This window comes from Cupressus sempervirens, chromosome 6 (genome assembly GCF_028749045.1).
Source record: "Cupressus sempervirens isolate cs-2001-9-10 chromosome 6, ASM2874904v1, whole genome shotgun sequence".
In the NCBI taxonomy this organism is placed as follows: Eukaryota; Viridiplantae; Streptophyta; class Pinopsida; order Cupressales; family Cupressaceae; genus Cupressus; species Cupressus sempervirens.
The window spans coordinates 523,985,601-524,006,940 of NC_143123.1; the positions used below are offsets into that span (position 1 = coordinate 523,985,601).

Sequence of the window (21,340 nt, forward strand, 5' to 3'; positions counted from 1 at the left end):
AATAACTTAGTCATATAAACTACAACAATTTATTGAAATATATACTTAGATTCCTTCAAATCTAAACTTAGATTGATCAAACATAATTATAATCATTAGTAAAACATACTACACATAGTTGAAGTCACATGAAACTATTCAAACTCAATATCAGTAATGTATAGGTAAGTCACATTAACCCTCTTTAATGATAATTCATTGTATACTATATCATTACTTCATCTTATTCTACTAGAACAATTCCCACATACACATATTCTACATCCTAGGATAAATGATACAACTTTGATTCCTTGAGAGAAGAAATAAAATTGAAATACTTGAGATCAGTATAGCATATCTCATTGTCTTTTAGCTTGTATACATCAATGATATCAAGAATCAATTCATGGGAAAAGGAAGGATTACTCAGAGAAAAGTCATACATAGAAGGCTTAGTGATCTACCTATTCTTATCCTTCTTTCCTTCATCTAACCAAAGTCTCATGATCTATCCTTTGTCCCCTCTATATTATTTTTAGCAATTGGAGACTCCTTTATCCATTTTACAAAAACCCATGATAGGGGATATCACATACTAGACATATACTTGCCAAAAGGATCTATTTTGTCACAAGGTATAACAAAGCCATAACAAGTTTTATTAATTTAGAAAGGCTTAAGTGACTCAGCCAACTTATCAACCCTAAAATAAATATTATCATCCACCTTCATAACATTTAATAATAGTGCAATCCTAGTTTTTGCATACTAGAAAAATAAGAATAATTCATACCTTGTTTCATGTTCTCTTCAAATTTCAATATAATTATATCATTGTAGGTCACAATATCTAGAGGTATAAGAATTCATTGGTCATCCTTGATCAGATTGAAGAACACAAATCTAATGTCCACTTTTGCATGAACCATGAATTGGATTCCATAAATTATATGAATGAAATGTCTTCTTTTATACAAATCTACCCATGTTACAACTCCAATCAAAATACTAAACTCAAAACTAGTATTTGAGTCATTATTCTTATCAACTCCAATGAATTGAGTGACTTCCTTTGAGAACCCACCTAAGTATTCTCATCTATTTTCAAAAATACTCTATTCATAGTATGGGATTTCAGTTTTACTTTTTTTTATAATAGAATATCTTTTTATTGTATATTCCCTCTATGTTTGTTGATAACATCATTATCAGATATTTAATGCTAACTTTGTATCTATTTATTTAAACTATTTTTTCTACTCCTAAAGAATAAATTGAGGTAATTTCTTGACAAAAATATGTATCAATCATTGTTTTTTAAATTGATTTCTTCCATGCTTACTATAATTAGTTATTTTGGGTTTTTACTAGTTTTTCTTTATTTCAACTTAGTCTTATTCATTGGGTTAAGCAATATAGAACTTATTTGAAATGTGTGTTATAAAATAGGTAACTTGTATAATTTTGTATAGAAGTACCTCTTTAGTCAGTACTTGTTTACTAAAGTAATTGTTTATGTTGAGGATGTACTAAAGTACTTGTTTATGTTGAGGATGGGAAGAAGGGATGATAGTAGGTGAGTTGGTTGTTGAGCATTAGTGTAACCTATATACTTTTATGAGGGGCTGCACCAAGTTGTTTGTGAGAAATTTGAAAGCCTCATTCCTTTAGTCTTCAGTTGGTAGTCCACCAAGCTTAGATATTGAACTTGAACTTTGAACCTCCTAGTTTCAAGTTTAAGTCCAACATTGAGATTTCATTAATTTACCATTCTATGATGATTTTTATTTGTAGGTGTTTCTTTTCTAATAAGAGATCGACTACAAATCATTACAAAGACTTCCCAAATCTAGAATGTCATACAGGATGGAATGGAACTACCAAATAATAAAATATTTTGATAATGATAGCTGGTGATTACATGACAGAGTATAGGTCATCATTAGAAAAGTGTGATAGTAAGATTAGGTCATTAAAAATAGGAGATACATGTGTATTTGACAGGAGGAATTGAAAAATAAATATTCCCACTTGAATGTATTGATTGTTCCACACTCCCATACTAGTTTGCAATATTTTTCAAATTCTTACTATAAATAATAGTCTTTTCACTATTTTTTCTTAGGTCAGAGATGAAAAAGATAGTAAGTATTTGTAGGAGTGTTTTGACACAAGAAATTGGTAAGTTCATGCATTGTCTTCTATGATTTCCCATTTTTGGTTTTTCTTTAAGAAAAATTGGGTTGTTTTATTTTTTGGGTTTCTTTCATTTTTAGATTGACATGTCTCTTTTTGACCAAAGCTCCCAGACATGAAAAAGAGACATATTTTTTGAGTTCTCTCTCTAAAATATTTGATACATACTTGGTGAATGTGAACTTGATGAGATTAATAGACAGAATAAAAATGACCAAAGTAGAACCATTGTTGAAAATCTAACAACCAATAGATTATTAGAAGCCACAAGTTGTCCTCTTTCTCTCAAATTCCTTGAATTAATGATAAAATGTATAAATAGATATGACTCAAAAAATAGATGCATCAAAAAGGTTTGAGGAGAAATCTTGGCAAGCATTGATTTGATTACTATTATAGCAAATTTGAAAATTCCCATAAAGAACCCAATGAGCCTTGACCTTTGAGGAGACAACACAAATATATGAATCAAAGAAGAAATACTATCATTCTCTCATCACACAAAGATGCCTTTTGAAACTAGAAAATGAGGCTCACAATTTCCTAAGCCCTTGACTATTCAATATTTCACAAAGGAGATTGTAGATGTGGTTTTCCTCCTAAATAAGGTTGAAGGAAATAGTCATGCTTTTCATTAGGAAAATTGGATGTATTTCTTTATACAAAAAATTGTTGGAGGTGAAAAATTTATTGATTGGGTAGAGCTAATAGATGAAATATTGTATAGAGAGCTATTAGCATTAGCCAATTTTACCCCATTCTTCATGTCATCCTACCTGTTCTATATTTTAGCTATTTCAAAATACTAGAAAGGGCTTCTCCATGAGCTATAAACTCAAGACATGAAAATTTATGAGGATTACAAACATATGCAAGACAAGAAACCCTCTAAATAATACAAAAGGGTCAATGATGTATTTTTATAGAGATTAGTCATTGAGATAAAGGGGAGATAAAGAAACATGCTTTCTAAGGGAGCTATGGAAGTATTTGATACCTATGGCTGTCATTTTTTACAATTACCAAAATAACCTATATCATAGTTAGGGCTATTGATGGTGAAAGTCTTAAATTACCCTAATATTTCATTGATAATATCACACTATTGGAGGTATAATGGCATCTTTTTTTATCATTGAATAACAATTGAAAGGAATTAAAAGGGCATCAAGAGTCTTGTTCCCTATAGAACTAGGTCATTATAGATGTAAAATTCTCAAAGATGCCATGCTAGTAGAAAATGAATCTAGAACTTGAATCTAAAGCCCTACATCCCAAGGAAATATTTTTTTCAAAAAATTTCCACATGTGAAAGATTATTGGGCCAATTTCCCAAATGAATTCTAAGTCAGAAAGAGGCTATGGTCAAGAATGACTATGAAGTAGATAGTAACCTTCAAAATTGACCTAGACATGAATGGAATAAAAAATGATGAGAAAAATATGTAATAGACCCATAGTACCTAGAAAACATTGAATGGTATCCACTTCTTGAGATAGATTGGAGTAAAAGAGAAGAAGATGACATGTAATCTAGAACTATCGATGTGATCAAAAGACCAAAGTGATGGCTTTTGAAAAAGAGAACCCTCAAAACTAATCCTATTGTTAATGATTCTACAATAGGTAATCAGGAACTTGAAGTTGAACCAACTCCACCAAAGGGTCAAGTTCAAAACATAATACAACCTATCACATGGATAGCTCACTAAAGCACCTAGGAGAAAAAAGCATAAGTATTCCTAAGAAAGACTATGAGACATTAGTATTTTTTATCCTCCATAAGTAAAACAAAAAAAGGAATAGGTTCATGACTACAAAACTTCCAATATGGCTAAAAATTAACAAGCCCTAAGTGGTGAAGGAAACATTCCTATGGATTCCCTCACCTTAACCAGTAGGTTCACAACACTAGAGAAGAGCCTCATAGCACCTAAATGGTTTGAAACTTTCATTACCAAGAAAATAAGTATAGTACCTCTATCTTTTCCTATTGATGACCTAGTAAGTAAATTATTAATAAATAAACCTAAGAGAAAAATTCAAAAAACTGAGTGTAGGCTTGAATTTGATGAGAACACAGGGCACTAGATGACATAAAATGCCAAACAGGACTAGGATATGGAAGATAATTAAATGACTATTCAAGAGTATCAAATATCAAAGGTAGACCTTGGAAAAGAAAGTAGAATGGCTGATATGAAGACTTTTGAGGTATCCAATAAAAAGATTATTGAACTATTATAGAAGGATTCCAAGGATAAACATGACATGAAACAATTTATGAAAATCATAGCTTAATATACTAATTCTATTCAACACCCTATACCAATACCAAAAAATGAAATACCTGCTATTGTAGTCATTAATTCCCTAAATAATAAAACATTAATAGATCATTTGTAGAGGAGCAAGAGGCAATCAAACATGTTAGTGTTAAGAGTGAATCTTGAAAAGAAACTGCTAATGTGATCAACAATATGGAATCAACTTTCATGTTGGTCAGGATGAATGGTTTATCTGTAAATGTGCATTTAACAAGATCTAAATCATTTTATTTAGGGGAGAGCTCAAAGATAATAAAAAAGTTAATGGTTATTTTACATGCAGCCATGATCACCTCGTTTTGGTTATTCCTCCAACAAAAATGATGGAAAAAATTAAATATTGGAATAATCATATCGAGATATGAAAATTTCTAGTAATTTGGATTTCCTTATCAGCTCTTGAGGCATGGATTCATCACTTATGGAAGGTGGAAGGAGATATGGAGGTAAAGATAGATAGGAATAGCTATTTTTTTGTTGTATTCTTATGCATGGATGATCATGATCATATTTTTGAAGAAGGCCCTTATTTTTACAACCATTTTAGGTTATTTGTCAAACCTTGGCATTCAAGATTTAATTCTACTGAGGATCTCCCTTCAATAGTGCCAATATGGGTTCACTTGCCATGCCTTCCCCTAGAATTTTGGTGAGAAGACATTCTCCATCAAATTGTTGCTTTTCTAGGAAGACCAACTACGATTGCACATCAATCCCTCAATTAAAAATTTATTTCTTTTTCTAGAATTTGTGCTAAAATTGACTTGAATAATCCATTAATAGATTCTTTGGAAATTTTTCTTGGGTCTTCTTCCTAGGTTAAATAATTAGATTATGAATACCTTCCTTTTTTATGCTAGATATGTCATGATTATGGTCATTTACACCATCATTGTCCTCAAAACATGACTTCCAAAGAAGTGGATGGTTCTATGATTAACAAATGGAGGCTCTTTGGAAGATGTTGTATCAAAAGGACAAGCCCAGATGGAAAATAAAACTAAGGAGAAGACTCAACTAGATAATAAAAGAAAAGGAAAGGTTCACATGTAGGATAAGGATGGATATATTTTACCCATGATTTCCAATGAGCTAAGGGGCATGGTTAGAAGAGGCTTTTGAAAGATTGACAATATGATTTCAATTTTACTCATTTTAAGGTGCTAGATAGTATGGTTTTAGAGGTGGATATTCCTCCTACTATCTCTTCTTATCCAATTTTCTCAAATGAGGGAGATGCACCTCATGACACTTATGGGGCATGCCAAGTTTTGGTACACTAGAAGAGTGAGGTCCCTATGGCTCTTAAGTCTAAAAGTCTGGTGACACTTATGGTTCTTGAGGATAATTACATTGTTTCAACCAACTTGGTTAAGGATGTGCTAGCATCTAGTAAGGGTAAGAGGTCTCCTCTCCCCTTGGAGTGGATGCACTGACCCTTTAAGAGGGTTTCCTTTTCTCCTCCTCTAAGGAGTTTGGGTAAGTGAAACCATTGGATTCTCATTTTCCCCATTCTACTCAATTATTATTATTCTCTCATGGGATTTTATGGCTTTGAATAACATCCCTAGAAAAAAAGGCTATTCATAATCTAGTGGTTGATCATTCTCTTGATGATTTTTGTATCCAATACAATAAGCTTTCTATGGAGTCTACAATCTAATGTGCCTCTAGAATTTGGCCTCGTTGATAATCCTAGTGTGTTGGGGCTATGGGAAGTGCTAGTGGTTTGGCTATATTTTGGGATCCATAAAAAATTCCTCACTTTGGCTGGGTGTCTTCTCACTTAGCTCTCTCTTGGTGGCTTCTTCTTTGGACTCTAGTGAGGTAATCATGATCTTACTAATGTGCATGCACCTATTTATTTTTTGTGAAAGGAGGAACCTTTGAGGCATATTAAATATGTTAGATATTTTCACCCTTTTCATCCTTGGGTGTTAGTAGGAGACTTCACTTTAGTTTTAAGTCTAGAAGAGAAAAATGTGGTTTGGCTAGACTAGGGCCTTCTTCTACTCTTCTTTGTCAATGCATAGCATTTTTGCACCTCTCTAGTGTTAAGCATTCTAATGGTCTATATAATTGGAATAATAGAAGGACTAGGAATGATGCTATCTCAAAACATCTAGATAGATTTTATTTTTCTTGTTTCTAGGTTAGTGGCACCCTTACTCTCTATTTGGAAATTCTTTATTTAAATTTTCTTCAACTAGGGTTATTATTCCAAAGTGTACACCTTTTAAGTTCTAGTTGATGTAGATTCATAACTCCTCTCTTCATGGTCTTGTATTTTTTTCATGGAGAGATGGAGCTCCTACATATGGTACTATTATGTTTTAATTTTTGAAAAGGATTCAATATGTTAAAAGGCATATCATGATACGAAATAGAAAATTTTTTTAGAACCTTTACTGTAGGAAGATAATTTTTTAGGAACATCAAGATGTCATAACTAGGAGGATTAAAGATTGAGGTCTTTCTAAGGATCTTGGCAAGACTAAATCCCTTGCTTCTAAAGTTTTGGAAGAATGGGAACTTCAAGAGGAAATTTTTTGAAAGAATAAAGCTAAATTTTATAGTCTCTAGGAAAGAGATAAGAACACTTCTTTTTTTTCAAAGAATTATGCAATCTTGCGAGAATCAAAGCAATATTTTTTCAATGGTTAATTCTAAAGGTATTTAATTATCTTCCTTGTTAGATTTTTTCTAAGAGGCTATTCAATACTTCTCTACCCTCTTATCTCAAGACTCTCCTCTTGCTGATAATGAAGAGAATATTATTTTTTCTTGTATTTTTTCCCTCATTACTTCACTTATTACCAAGGAAATGAATGATTATCTCATGCAACTGATCTCTTTGGACAATTTAGAGGAGGTGGTCTTTGGCATGCCTAAGGGAAACATCCTGGTGTCCATGGATATCTAGTTGAATTTTTTTAGGAATTTTGGGACATCATTAATCATGAATGTTTTGAGATGGTTAAGGAATCAATTCTAGCAATCAGATTCTTCAAGCATTGAATTCTTCTTTCTTAACACTTATTCAAAAAAGAGAGGGGGCTAGTCAACTAGAGTTTTTTAGACCTATTGCTTTATGTAATGTGGTTTACAAAGTCATTACTAAGTTGATTACTATGAGAATTAAAAAGTGGCTCCCCATTATTATCTCAAAGGAATAAATTGGTTTTGTTGTAGAAACAATTTTTTTGGATGGGGTGGTTATTACTACCAAGGCTCTCCACTCTATGGCTAGTTCAAGGAACCGATCTATGTTTTTTTAAAGTTGGATATGGATAAGCCCTAGGATAGAGTTAAATGGAGTTTCATGAGGATTATTATTCTTACCTTTTTCTTTAGCTATGCCTTGGTGAGTTAGACTATGAGTTGTCTCACTTCTTCCTTTTTATGTTCTTCTTAATGATTAACCTTCCTAGCTATTTGATGCCTCTACAAGTCTCTGCCATGGTGATCCTCTCTATTCCTATACTTTCATCATTATGGTTGAGGGCTTGGGAAGATTTATTAAGTATTAGGTGTCCTAGAACTCTATTCAAGGGTGGTGGTGGGATAATGATTTATCTACTCTTTCTCACCTTTAATTGTGGATGATTCTACTCTTGTGAGACTTGCTCAAATCAAGGAAGTTGAAGCCTTTTAATATACTTTGGATATTTATTTAGCAACATCAGGACAACAAGTTTTGATTAAGTAAAAATAGGTTTTAGAGGACCCAAAACCTTTTACAAAATAACAAGATTCATAAAAGAGAAGCATAAAGCTAACATCATAGTATAAAAGCACAAATTAACATAAAATAGACCTCCTAAAAGAGAAAATAGGAGGCCAACCAAAAATAGAGATAAAAAGGATAGAAAAAAGGAAACAATAGACTAGTACCCAAATAGCTAAATAGTCTTTATCAGGTCAGCAGTCTCGTCTACCAAAATGTGCATATTATCTATAGTGGCCTTCACCTCATCCATCTTGTTCATTTCCTCATTCTTCTTAGAGTGGGCTCGAGTGTGTTTTCTAGGACCTTGGTTCTCAACCACTAAAGGGTAGTCCTATCCTTTATCTTGCTCAAACTTTTTTAGGAGATAGCTCACACTATCTACCATAATCTTTAGAGAGTTGCTATTATTGTCTACCATTTTCTTGATCATCTTTTCAATATTATTCAGTTTGGCCTCTAGATTAGTCACCTTATTTTGACAATAATTGTTAGCCTTCTCCAACACCCTATTTTTAGCTTCAATCTATGGAATCTTGTGCATAAGGTTTTTAACCTCTTCAGTATTTACAATTACCTTAGAAATTTGACAATATGTTGACCCAAAGTGCACTCCCCTCGAGCTAGTTTGGTAACCTACCCCACTTCCTTTCCAATAAACTATATTTGTTGTTTTATAATTCCAATCTCCTTTAGAATGGTCATAGGGTTTCCTAAAAACCTTTGATAGATCTAATCTCTCCCTCAGTAATGTCAAAATTTAGAATTTCCTCCTAATCCCCATCTTCCTCTCTTTTTGGCTCCACATTCTTCATAGAATTTTGAATCATCTGCTCTTGAAGCCTCAAATATTTTCACTTCCTCTCCATTCTATGAGCTATAGGTTTATCATCTAATGGGATCAAAACCCTATCATCATTTTGACCCCTAATTCCCTTTCCCTTACCACCACTCCTCTTCTTCTAGTAATCTCTCACTATTTCCTTCACAAAATCACTTTCATGGTTAGAGTCACTCCCTTCAGTAATCAAAAAGCTAATGAGAAAAAATCTTCAATTTATTTTTTTAAAAATCCTAAATCTATTCAACAAAGGATTACTAATATCCTACAATTTTAGATTGGCTCCATTCCTTTGACTTATCTCAGCATCCCTATTGTTGTTTCTAGATAGCCACGACTCTTCTGGAAGAATTTGATTAATAAGATTCATGAAAAGGAAAAGTACTAGACTTATAGATGGCTCTCTACTACTACATAGGATACCCTTCTTAAATATTTTATTCAAGCTCTTCCTACTTATAGATGCATGGTTAAGGTTTCTCCTATTTACTTTCTCAAGGATTTTGATGCTCTTTCTCAAAAATTCCATTGGAGTGGTAATTTGTGTTGCTCTAAATGAAGTTTGATTAGTTGGGAGACTATTTGCAAGCCTATGAAGGAGGGTGGTCTTGGTCTTTGATCAGCTATATTGAGTAGTTGAGTGTTGGCTACTAAGCTTTATTGGCGATGGTGCTTTGGACAATATCAACTTTGGGACTGCATTATTACTCATAAATATTTTAGACGTGTTGATCATTTCTCTATTTATGCACTTCCTCTTGAAGGTCATGGCTCTATGTCCTGGCATACTCTAAAGATTGGTGCTCTTTTAGTTAAGATGGTCTTTTCTAGATATGTAACAGGGGCTCCAAGGATTTGTTTAGGTCTAATGCTTGGGATGGGTTCCCCTCCATCTTATCTATGTACCCTCATCTTTAGAATATTTATGATTTATTTATTTTGGAAGGGATAAAGTGGCTCATTACAAGAATCCTTATCAGTTGGGACCTATTGTTAGTTATAGATGGAAGTACTCTTCAAATTAGCCTCCTAGAGGCACAAATCATCAAGATATTTCTCAAAGTTTGGCCTCTAGGGTGTGTTCCTATCTAGTAGGACCAAATGTTTTGGCTTGGGGCACTACCTTGTCTAGTAAATATTCTGTCTCTATTGGGTATTAGGAGATAACTACATAACTCTTAGGGGATTTTGAGATCCCTTGGTGGAAACAAGTTTGGAGTAAATTTTCTTGGTCCAAGTGTAATTTTGCATGTGTCTAGTGGCTCAAAGTCATTTTCATACATGGGATAATTTTTGTAAATGTAGATCTCAAGGCGTCATTTTTTGTTTTGTATGGTATTGGGGAAGAGTTTGTCTCTCATCTCTTCTTCCATTGCTCCTTTTTGCTCACTTATGGCACCTTTGGTGGAGTTTTTTGGGTTTCTCTTGTTGGCATGCTTTTTCTTTGTCTAACTTATGGGCCTACTTGGGGAGTGCTCCCTCCAAGACTTCTCCTCTCTATGTTTCTTGGATTGTTAGCCCATCATTCATTCTTTGGTATATTTGGCTAGAGAGGAATTAATGAATCTTTAAAGATGTCCAAATTAGCATTATGTATCTTTGGTGAAAGATCTCACATTCTCTTTAGGAATCTATTCATGCCAAGCATGAGTTTGATGGGGATATGGATCTAGTTGATCTTTCTATGTTTCTTGGATTGTTAGCCCATCACTCATTCTTTGGCATATTTGGTTAGAGAGGAATTAATGAATCTTTCATGATGTCCAAATTAGCATTATGCATCTTTGGTAAAAGATCTCACATTCGCTTTAGGAATCTATTCATGCCAAGCATGAACTTGATGGGAGTATGGATCTAGTTGATCTTTCTATATGAAATAGCCTCAATTTTCATCTTTAGAATGGGGCAAAAAATAAATGGTATCAAATATTTCCCAAATATCCTTAATGATAGGGGAAGGGACAAGTAAATTGGGAGGGATATTGGACTCCTCCTTCTCATGGAGCTCTTAAAATTAACACTGATGATGCTTCCTAGGGGAATCAAGGACCTACTAGTATTTGGGGAGTGCCTTGTTGTCTCTGGTGAAGTTAAATTCTTTTTCTTAGTCCAAAAGGGTTACTATTCTAAGAATCTCATAGAGGCTCAACCCATTTTATATGTTGTGTAAAAATTTTGTTTGAGGGGATGGCACAAGATTATCTAGTAGTCTTACTCCCAAGTGGTGGTGAACTTTCTTATCTCGTAGAAGCTTCAGGACATTAGTTGGAAACTAGCTAGTTTTCTTAATCAAGATCTATTTTGTACCTCTCTTGAGTTCATTAGTTTTACTTAAATTCCTCACAAATGGAATAGAGTTGTTGATTGTTTGGCCAAATGGCTTTCTATTCATGCACCGGGATGGAATATTATGTATATGGAATCAAGCATAGAGTCCCATTAGAAGGAGAACATAAATTGGGTAAAAGAGGTCTTTTGGATAGGAAAAGTACATGAATATGGCTTACAAAATTTTCTTATAGAATAACTAGTATCATGACTTGATGATAAAAAACCTCTAGATGTGATAAATGATTGCATTGAATGGAGGAACAGATCTATCATGCATGGAATTTATGATATCAAGGAATTTCTCAATGGAGAAGACAAATAGCGTACAAAATGTGGGTATAATTTGGCCATGTCTAGTGAAGAAATTGTCAAAGATTTGTGAGGAGCTGAAAGAAGTGAAAGCATAGACAATATGAGAATTTTTAAAGATTTCTCATGTGGAAGCAATGTTAATAGTCAACCAGAAACATTTGGAAATGCATGAGACAAAGGCCAATTAGATTCACAAAGAGAAGGAAGTATACAAAGAGAGGATTGTGTATCTCAAGTTGCCACATCAATAGATCATCTCTTCTTTTACTTCTACCTAAGAAAAATTGAAAATTTCTCAACTACCACTTACTTTAGCAAAGAAATCCTAGGGTTTTGGGACACATGGATATTCTTCTTTGATGATGAGCACCATAGTTTAGTTTTATTTTCTATTATGCTTTAGAAGTTTAATTACTTAAGGTAACTAGAAAATTATTCACTCTTGGTGGAGTAATTTTGAATATGGTTAATTTTAGCATTGAGTGAATATATATTTAATAATTTGATACTAATTTAAGGTTGACCCTAGGTAGATACAAAGAAACACTTGTGTGTGTGTGTGTGTGTGCACTAATTAAAGTAAAAACTCTATGATGAAACATATATAAAGTTAGTTTTATAATAAGAGTTTTTGAATGTTGGCTATTGTTGTCCACTAATCTATATGAATTTTTTCCTATGGAGATGAATTTTATTTGAAGATACTCACATTTTATCATAGATAAATTCTTATATTAATCTAAAATAATGGAGCAAAGAATTGTTAAATTTATAATTCATATTCAATAATAATATCAATGATGTGGTTGATTATTTATTATTGTAAAGTTGGAATGGTTCTTTATATTTCACATTTGCTTCATTTTGATGAATCTAGAGTATTTTACATTTGTATTTTCTAGTTTAAAAAAACTGTGAGAGACATTCTCTCTTGTAATGAAGTTATTGAATATCTTTCAGAAAGGTAGCTACACCCAAAAGTAAAAATATTAGAGATCTTCCGATTATAGAAACTCAACAATTGGCTTTATAAATAATCATCTTTCCTTTTGCATGAAAGCAACAAACTTAATTTTCAAGGGAAAAATTGCTTTCCAATAGGATTTGTTGACTCTACTAGTGAATGAAATCATAATTTTTGGTGGTCAATTAAGTCATACAATGTTTAAAACATGGTCCTTCCTAATCATAATGAATTTCCAATCTTGTATCCAGATTTAGGTTTTGAGAACAAACAAGAAGACCTTATTGAGATCTTAATGCATGCGCTTGGGATAACAAAGTAAGAAATCATCAATACCGTCATGTTCAAAGGGTGTTATAAAGAGAAGAGGAGACATATGAGAGGATTAGATGAATTTTTGAGGCTTAATAAGTGGTACTCATTATTAGAATCAGTGTCATAAATCTATAAGGTAGTCCAAGGTAGTAGAAAAGTCAATGAACCTAGCTAAAAGAATGTACACTCATACTAATAAGTTCCAATGATTACTAGATAAATATTTTGAAGACCTACCTAAAATTTATTTCAAGTTGAATCTTTCTTTGAAGAGAACTAAAACAAAAACCACTAATAGGTCATTGTCCCCAACAAAAGCCACCCCTCAATCAAATTCCTTCTAATTCTTTCTTATTCTTAGAACTATAATCCCTTCTTCCATAAATAAACAACCCTTCATATGGTATTACCAAAAATGTCTATAATTAAGCCTTAAGGTGTAGTTGTAGGCCCTTTGAATCTAGGAGGCAATTTGGGAAGATTACCTAAGGGAGCACAAGAAAGGAGCATAAGAAGTTTTAACCAAATTCAGGAAAGAGAGGATGAAATTTTCTATGGAGCATTTTAATGTTTTTAGCACAACATGTTGTGTCTTGGAAATTCCAATAGAAGATCTAGTCATAAGACTAAGTTGGAAATAAAATAATAAAGTAGACTTTAAGGGGTGGGGAGGGGAGGGTGGGGGACGGGGGAATTAGCACTTAAAACTTTCACCCTTAGAAACTATTCACCATACATCCATCTCATAATCTATGCATATAAACAGAAATACCAAATTAAGCATATACATGTTAGATTGTGGTGACTAATCAGGGAAGTATTATAGAGACTCCATAATTCTCTAAGAAAATTTTTTGGTCCCTATTTTATCAACATTTTGGGCTGATATGTAATTATTAATTATAACCCTAAATTGGTAAAAATACTTGTATAAAAGGGGTTAGGGTTAGGGATGGTATTATTGTGGGTGATGTGAAAATTGGTTCTTGTGACATTATTGAGCTGTAAGGGATTATAGATTGTAGTCAGTTGTAAACACTAGATTGTAATAATATTGCACTTGTTGTTTGGTGGGAATAGCCTAGGGATTGGGTGAACCATGTTAAATCTTGGTGCCTTGTGTTCTTTTCTATGTGATCTATTATTTTCTGATATTGGTTATATTTGCATGTAAGTGTTATCTTTGTCTAAGGTTTGATTCTAACAAGTGGTATCAGAGCCATGTTATTTTTTCAGTTATTCTCTATAGGAAAGTCACATAGTTGAGTGGGAGCGATGGCAGGTGAGGGTAAGCTAAGGGTTGACAAGTTAATGGGTGGAACTTTTAGCTATGGAAGACTATCTTTATCAGAAGGATTTATGGAAGCCATTGGAAGGAAAAACTAAGAATCAGGTATCTATGACAAATGATGACTGGGACCTTTTAGATAAAAAGGCACTTGGAAGCATTTGATTATGCCTAGCACCATTTTTGGGATTTCATATTACAAAAGTGAAGATGATGGAAGAGTTGATGGAAACCATAAAGAAATTGTGTGAAAAGCCATCTACTTCAAATAACCCTAAAGCATTAAAAATACTTGTATAAAAGGGCTTACGGTTAGGGATTCTATTATTGTGGGTGATACAAAAATTGGATCTTGTGGTGGTATTAAGCTATAAGGAATTGTGGATTATAATAAGGTTGCAATCACTAGATTGTAATAATATTGGACTTGTTGTTTGGTGGATGTATCCCAGGGATTGGGTGAACCACATTAAATCTTGGTGCCTTGTGTTCTTTTGTGTGTGATCTATTATTTTCTAATATTGGTTATATTTGTATAAAATCATTATTTCTATCTAAGGTTTAATACTAACAATACATCCATAGCATAAAAGTAAAATATTCAACTCATGTATATGACACAAGATATTTGGTTGCCCAAAACAAGGAGAAGGTAAAACTGGGGTGGGGATAACACCCACAAATCTTCACTACTATTGTAATAAAGTGTATCCAATGAAGGTCACAATGTTTGATGATTAAACATGATCTACCCTATGAAATGTATTCCCTATAGAAGGCTTACAAGATTATTAGATCTTTCCCTATTAAAGGATTTCAACACCTTGCTAAAAGTGTGTTTGGTAAAAGGACTTTAACTTACAGTGAAGTAAGTACCATGTTAAAGGATTTACAATATCTTGTCAAGACTAATTTGTTAAGAGATTTAACTAATTTACCTATTATAATTTCTCAACAGTAGTCCTTTGGTTAGAATTTTATTTCTTGATGTCAAATCACCTCTGTCCTAATGTATACTTGATCCTTTCTTATCAGTTGTATCTCTTTTGTCTTATGATTTCTTTGCTATGTTCTCCTTTAAATAATTTTGTAATGTAACTCAAATCATAACACCTTAGTCACCACGAATCCTCTATTTTCACATGTAAACTATCTTCAATTCTCCTTAAGCATTCATAAATTTTTTAGGGTTTTTCTTCCTTAAGAAGACCTAGGTGACTTAGGGTTAGGTATAAATCAATGGTAGTGATTCACCCATATTATTGGTTAATCCTTCCCTTTTTTTGATTGGATGTTCATGTAATTGTTGACAATTAGATTTATGTAGTGATGTAATTATTGTCATTAATGGTAACACATGATGTACTTACTTTTAGAAAACCTTAGAAATAAAGATACTTAGCTTTTGGTACTCATAAAATTGTCTAAGTATGAAATTGGTTTATAGTAGTATGTTATTTTATATGTAAAATGTTTTTGACATCATATTATAACTAGGGAAGATAGATGGACACAATATACATTTTGATGATGATGTGTATAACCTCATACATCAAAATAGAAAGTACAAAAATATACATATTCATGATTTACTAGTGAAACAAAATAATGGAATTAAAGGTAAAGGAATTATTTTATTTGCAAAATAATTACTTGACCAATTGTGCTAAGATCCTAGATGTTTACTCTAAGCTAGAAAAGTATAATATAGTCTTAGCTAACCTAGTAGAAATTTGTGAAAAGCCATGAAATTCATGTAAAGATATCTTGCAAATTCATGAGTGAATTAATGTGCAATTGTAATATGAAAAGCTATATGTCAACTTTTGATAAAGCGATATATGTGAAGTGTTTGAGAACCTAATTTTGTGATCCGAGATTGATTTGAGGTTAGAGATCAGCCAAGAAAGAAGGTACATCATCTATATACTTGAGAATTAATTACTTTTTTGGGTAGTGAGCTCTTCTTGTAATTGGAAGTGCATATTTTGGTGGTGAGCTTTTCTTGAATTCATTGTACTACAACTCCTAATAGGATTGGAATATCCTAATAGGGATTCAAAAACTCCTAACAAGAACTCTCTATACTAAATTTTATCATTGACTCCTAATAGGGTCCATCCTCTAATGAGGAACATATATATAATAGTATATAATCTACTGGTTATCATCCCCTTTAGGGTTTTCCTTGGCTAGGGTTTCCCTAGTTAAAAAAATAAGTTGTTATGACTTCTCTTTATGGATTCTTATTATTGCTATTTAGGATTACTTTTTTACTTTCTTATGCATGGTTCAAAGTAATTAATAATATCTAGTTTGCAATTAAAGTTTTTATAACACTGATTCACTCCCACTCTAAGTATTCCCCATTTCAAACAATTGGTCTCAGAGTACAGTTACTCAAAAGAGGCTTAATAGCTCTATTAATATCCCTATGGATATGGAATAGTTGATGAAGAACCTTGAACAACCACTTGAGAAAATTGATCTCCATACTAAAGTAAAAGATAAACTAAAAGATAGATATGAAGACTCCAAAGTATACATTTGATAATTGAAGGACAAGATTGAACATTTTGAATCCAATCATAAATCTACTGAATCCACTAGTGATGATGAATATTCAAAATTAAAAATAAACTACAAGATCTTGAAGCATGAATTGAAGATTACCAATTTAAAGTTCAGTTTGAAGAATGATCCTAGAAAAATTGAATCTAATTTGAAGATTGAAAATTTAGATCTTAGAGTGACTCTAGTGAAGAAGACATCTGAATTTGAAACATTGAAAGAAGATCATGAAGAACTTCATAAGTACAACCCTATTTTGAAGGGTGAACTAACTAAGTGCAAGAAACACTTTGAAAAGCTTTACACTAGCAAAGAAAAACTTGATGAATAAAAATCAATATAAAGAGCTACCTATGATAAGACGAGTTCTATTTAACATGTCTACAAATAAACCTAAAAGTAAATTAGATTTGAAAGAGAAAGATAAATTTTATGATAAGATTTAATCTAGTCAATCTTTTGATAAATCCAAAGAAGTTAGACAAGAGAAGGAAACTAAGAAATTGGATGAACCTAAGCAAGTGGAATCTCCTAAGGAAACTAGGTATGAAGTTAAAGGTAAATTTTTTCATGTAATGAAATAGGTCATATGAAAAGAGATTGTATAAATAAATCATTTAATCATGTTACAAAATTTTATTGTCATAATTGTCATGGTATTGGTCATAATGCAATTGAGTGTAGGAAACATAAATATGATAATGATAGAAGAAATAGTAGAATGTTTGGAAACACTAACCCTATAGATAGATGAAGATCTAATGAATGTACATGAAGAGAAAGTTGACATTATGAAGAAAGGAAGTAGATCTTGTATTATAAGTGTAACAAATTTGGTCACATAGCCTAGAATTGTCAAGCACCTATTGATCAACAACATCCTAGAAGCAGAACTCGAGTAAGTCAATTATGCAACAACTTCAGACATACAATAAAGTACTATAGAATGGATATAAGAAATCATGGAGGGAACTTTGGAAATGATAGAAGGAATAATGGATGAAACTTTGGAAATAGAAGAAATGATGGGAGGAACTTCAAAAATAATAGAAGAAATCATGAAAGTAGCTCCAAAACTAAGAAAGACAATGAAGAAAAAACAAATTTAGTTAATGAAATTTGAGAAGAACTTAATGAGGCATTTGCAAAGGGATTAGATATTTCAATGGAAATGTTAGATGATTCTATGATAGGAAAATCGAAGTCTGTAATTGAGTTTGATTTAACCAAGTTGAATTAAGCTTGTTCATAGCACTAGAATTGTTAAATTCATTTAGAAATTGATCTATGAGTAATGAGGTTGAGAGAAGATGTATCTTAATGATTTTGGACTATAGTTCAGCTCACTTTAAATTTTGAGCTTATTGAAACAAGTTACAAAGGAAATAAGAGTTACTATTATAATAGAGAAAGTTTACTCTGTAACAGAAGATGAAATCTATGTTTCCACATAAAATTTTGTGAAATGAAGTTTTGTGAAGTATATTCATGATGAAAGGAAGCTATGGTGAATCTCATATAGCATTCAAAGATTAGATAATTGATCTTGAGAAAATATTTTATTTTAGAATGAAATAAATAGCTTTTTTCAATTTAGTAAAGTAGACAATTAATGCAAGTTCTAGATTAATAAATAGAGTATGAACTGATTATTTCTAGATTCTAATCATCTTGAAAGCTTAGAGGACCTAGAAGCAAATTGGAAAATTGATTTCGAGAAAAACCCTACTCCAAGAAAGGTGTTTTATCATTTTCTACACATAAATTCTTTTATAAATTTGTATTTGGCATAATCATGGATATGTTTATAGTTCATAATGTTGGAAATATTGTGAAACCCAAATTAAAAGTTGTTCTTGTGAAAACCCTAGAGGAAAACCCAAATTTGGCTTTATCAATTACTTTGGACAACATAATTTTCATGGAAGATGTAGGAAGATACCTGTGTACTAAGTTTGAAACCATTGGAAGTGAGTTTATGAACAAAGATATGGAAATTATTTTCAATCATGCTATGACTATTAAGCTTGGATATGAGGATTTGAAATACTTAGACTTAGTTAGATATCATTTTCACTACGAACTTGATATAAAAGGATGGACTCAGATCATATTGAGAAAAATTCATAATGGAAAAATTTGGAAGGGAGACAATGTAGTCAACATCTCACCAACCTTATTCATGAGGTCAATGATCTTAGCAAACAAGGGAGTGTACCTATTGGTGATAAACTAGTTAAGAAAAAGATTGAAACTTACACTAAAGTAGTTTACAATGATAAAGAAATGGTGACCAGGACCATTAGACAACATGATGTGAGATTCTTGACTAGAATGATTACATATTCTATTTGTGCAAGTTCTAAGAGTGATGAGTTGTTAGCAGGTTTCATTTATGCAACTTATAATATTTGTGTTGAGTAAGAACAAGTGAATTTAAGTGAGATTCTAAGAGCACAACTTCTTGAGAATTTAGAGAAAATTAATAGAAATAAGAATGGTGTATTTAGATTCCAGTATTTGATTAATCACATTTCTTTCGTGTCCTTAAGAGATTTCCACTTTTATTAGTTGTTGATATTATGAGTAGTGAAAGATGCACTATGGAAAAGATAAAATATGTATGCAAAATGCATCCAATAGAGAAAATATTGGACAACAAAAAATTGATTATGAGAACATTTCAAAATGAGATGAAATAGAAATACTAAATTGCCTTTGCAATTGTTGGTAGATTTAAGAATGATATATGTTTTATGGTGGATATTGACTTTTTTGGAAATATATATGATAGAGTAAGTTACTAAGAGGGGAGGGGTGAATCAGTAACTAATAAAACTTGATATTTATTTACCAATTAATCCTTCATGTGAATTTTGATCATGCATGAGAAACTAAAAGCAATAAACATTCATTACACTTTGAAACACAATATGGTGACCTAGAAACCTTCTAAATTGAAAGTAAAATTGGGGTGTGGATGATATCCACAAGCCTTAGTACTATAGTATGAGGTTGACTTGTTAAGGCTTACAATGATCACTTCTAATGACCTGCTCTATTAGGAGCAGTAAGGACTAGTAGGTCCACCTTGCAAAAGGATTTACAAATATACAATGAAGTATGCACTCAGTAAAGAGATTTACAAAAGACTATTAATTTTACCTTATGAAATGATTTAACTAATCCACCTATTAGGATGAAATAGTGGCTAATCTCTAATCTAAAATTTTGTTTCCTGAATGAGATTCCTTTGAGTGTAATGATCACCTTCCTATGATAGATAAATCTTTGTTACTCCTTATACTATTGTAGCCTTTGTATTTCACACTTCTACTATTCTCTTCAAGTTACATTCTATTACATCTTATTATATGTGATACAATACATTACATATATACCAATCCAATTTACAAATAAAAAAAGTCAGCTACAAGACAAGTTTACACAAAAATAGACAATGTTGCCTCAACCACAAGAACTCATGTTCTAAAGACTAGCTCGATGAGGTTTGATACTTGACATCCACTATCAATGCTTAGCATCATCATGTATTTGGTAGACATAGAATCTTAATCCATATTGATCACTTACAAGTAGTTTGAATTCAATCTATACTAGTGACATAGTGAATACTATGAAGCTTGGCATATAAACTGAATCATTTGATTCATACTGCATAGCTTGATCAATGCTATTGAAATGAGATTGATATTAACTAAATCACTTGGTTAACTCTAAGTGGCTTAGTTAACACTAAATTCACATCACTGCAACTATGAACTTGGAAAGAACTACACAACTCAGTTTGCATTGAGGAACTCAGTAAACACTAAGAGACTTGGTTTACACTGTTGATCACCATCATGGTAAAAACTACTTGAAGCTATTCCTTGAACTTGGTAGCAACTATAGAATTTGGTAAAGCCAAAAATGCTTGATTAACATTGTTAACTATATAATAAGCTCAGTAGATACTTTTCATCTGAATAAGTGTGTGTCACTAATAAAAGCATGATTGCAAATTCAGCAAACTTAACCTATATTGAAGTAGTACAACCTTGGGAAACATTTCTTGAGTGCCCCTATGTTATGAATTGAGTGATGATATAGCTATTAGTTATATTAATTTAATTTTGAAATCCTAAATAGATCAAGTATCATACAGATTTGGAACTTATGAGGAGACAACCCAGTTAGCCTACCAAACATCATTAGAAAACCCATCTCATAAGAAGATTGCATCAGTAATGAAGAAAGAATTATTGGAGGCTAGTATGTTAGAAGAAAAATCACAAGTATTTAGATAAACAATCCTTGGACTTCAACAAACTACTTTACAAGGTGTAATTTATTTGACACCTTTGTCAATTGGCTAAAAATTTAGTGTATCTATTGTAGAAACACCTAAAAAATAGAGCATCCCATATGTTGTTGTATCAACCAAACAACCAAGTGGATCCAAAGGCAGTCAAAAAGAGTTAAG

General features: G+C 32.0%; 1 pseudogene; it reads right to left on the minus strand.

The window, feature by feature from the left end:
- Positions 1-265: 265 nt before the first annotated feature.
- LOC149553325 (uncharacterized) overlaps positions 266-21,340 on the minus strand; it is a 58,922-nt pseudogene continuing 37,847 nt past the window's right edge.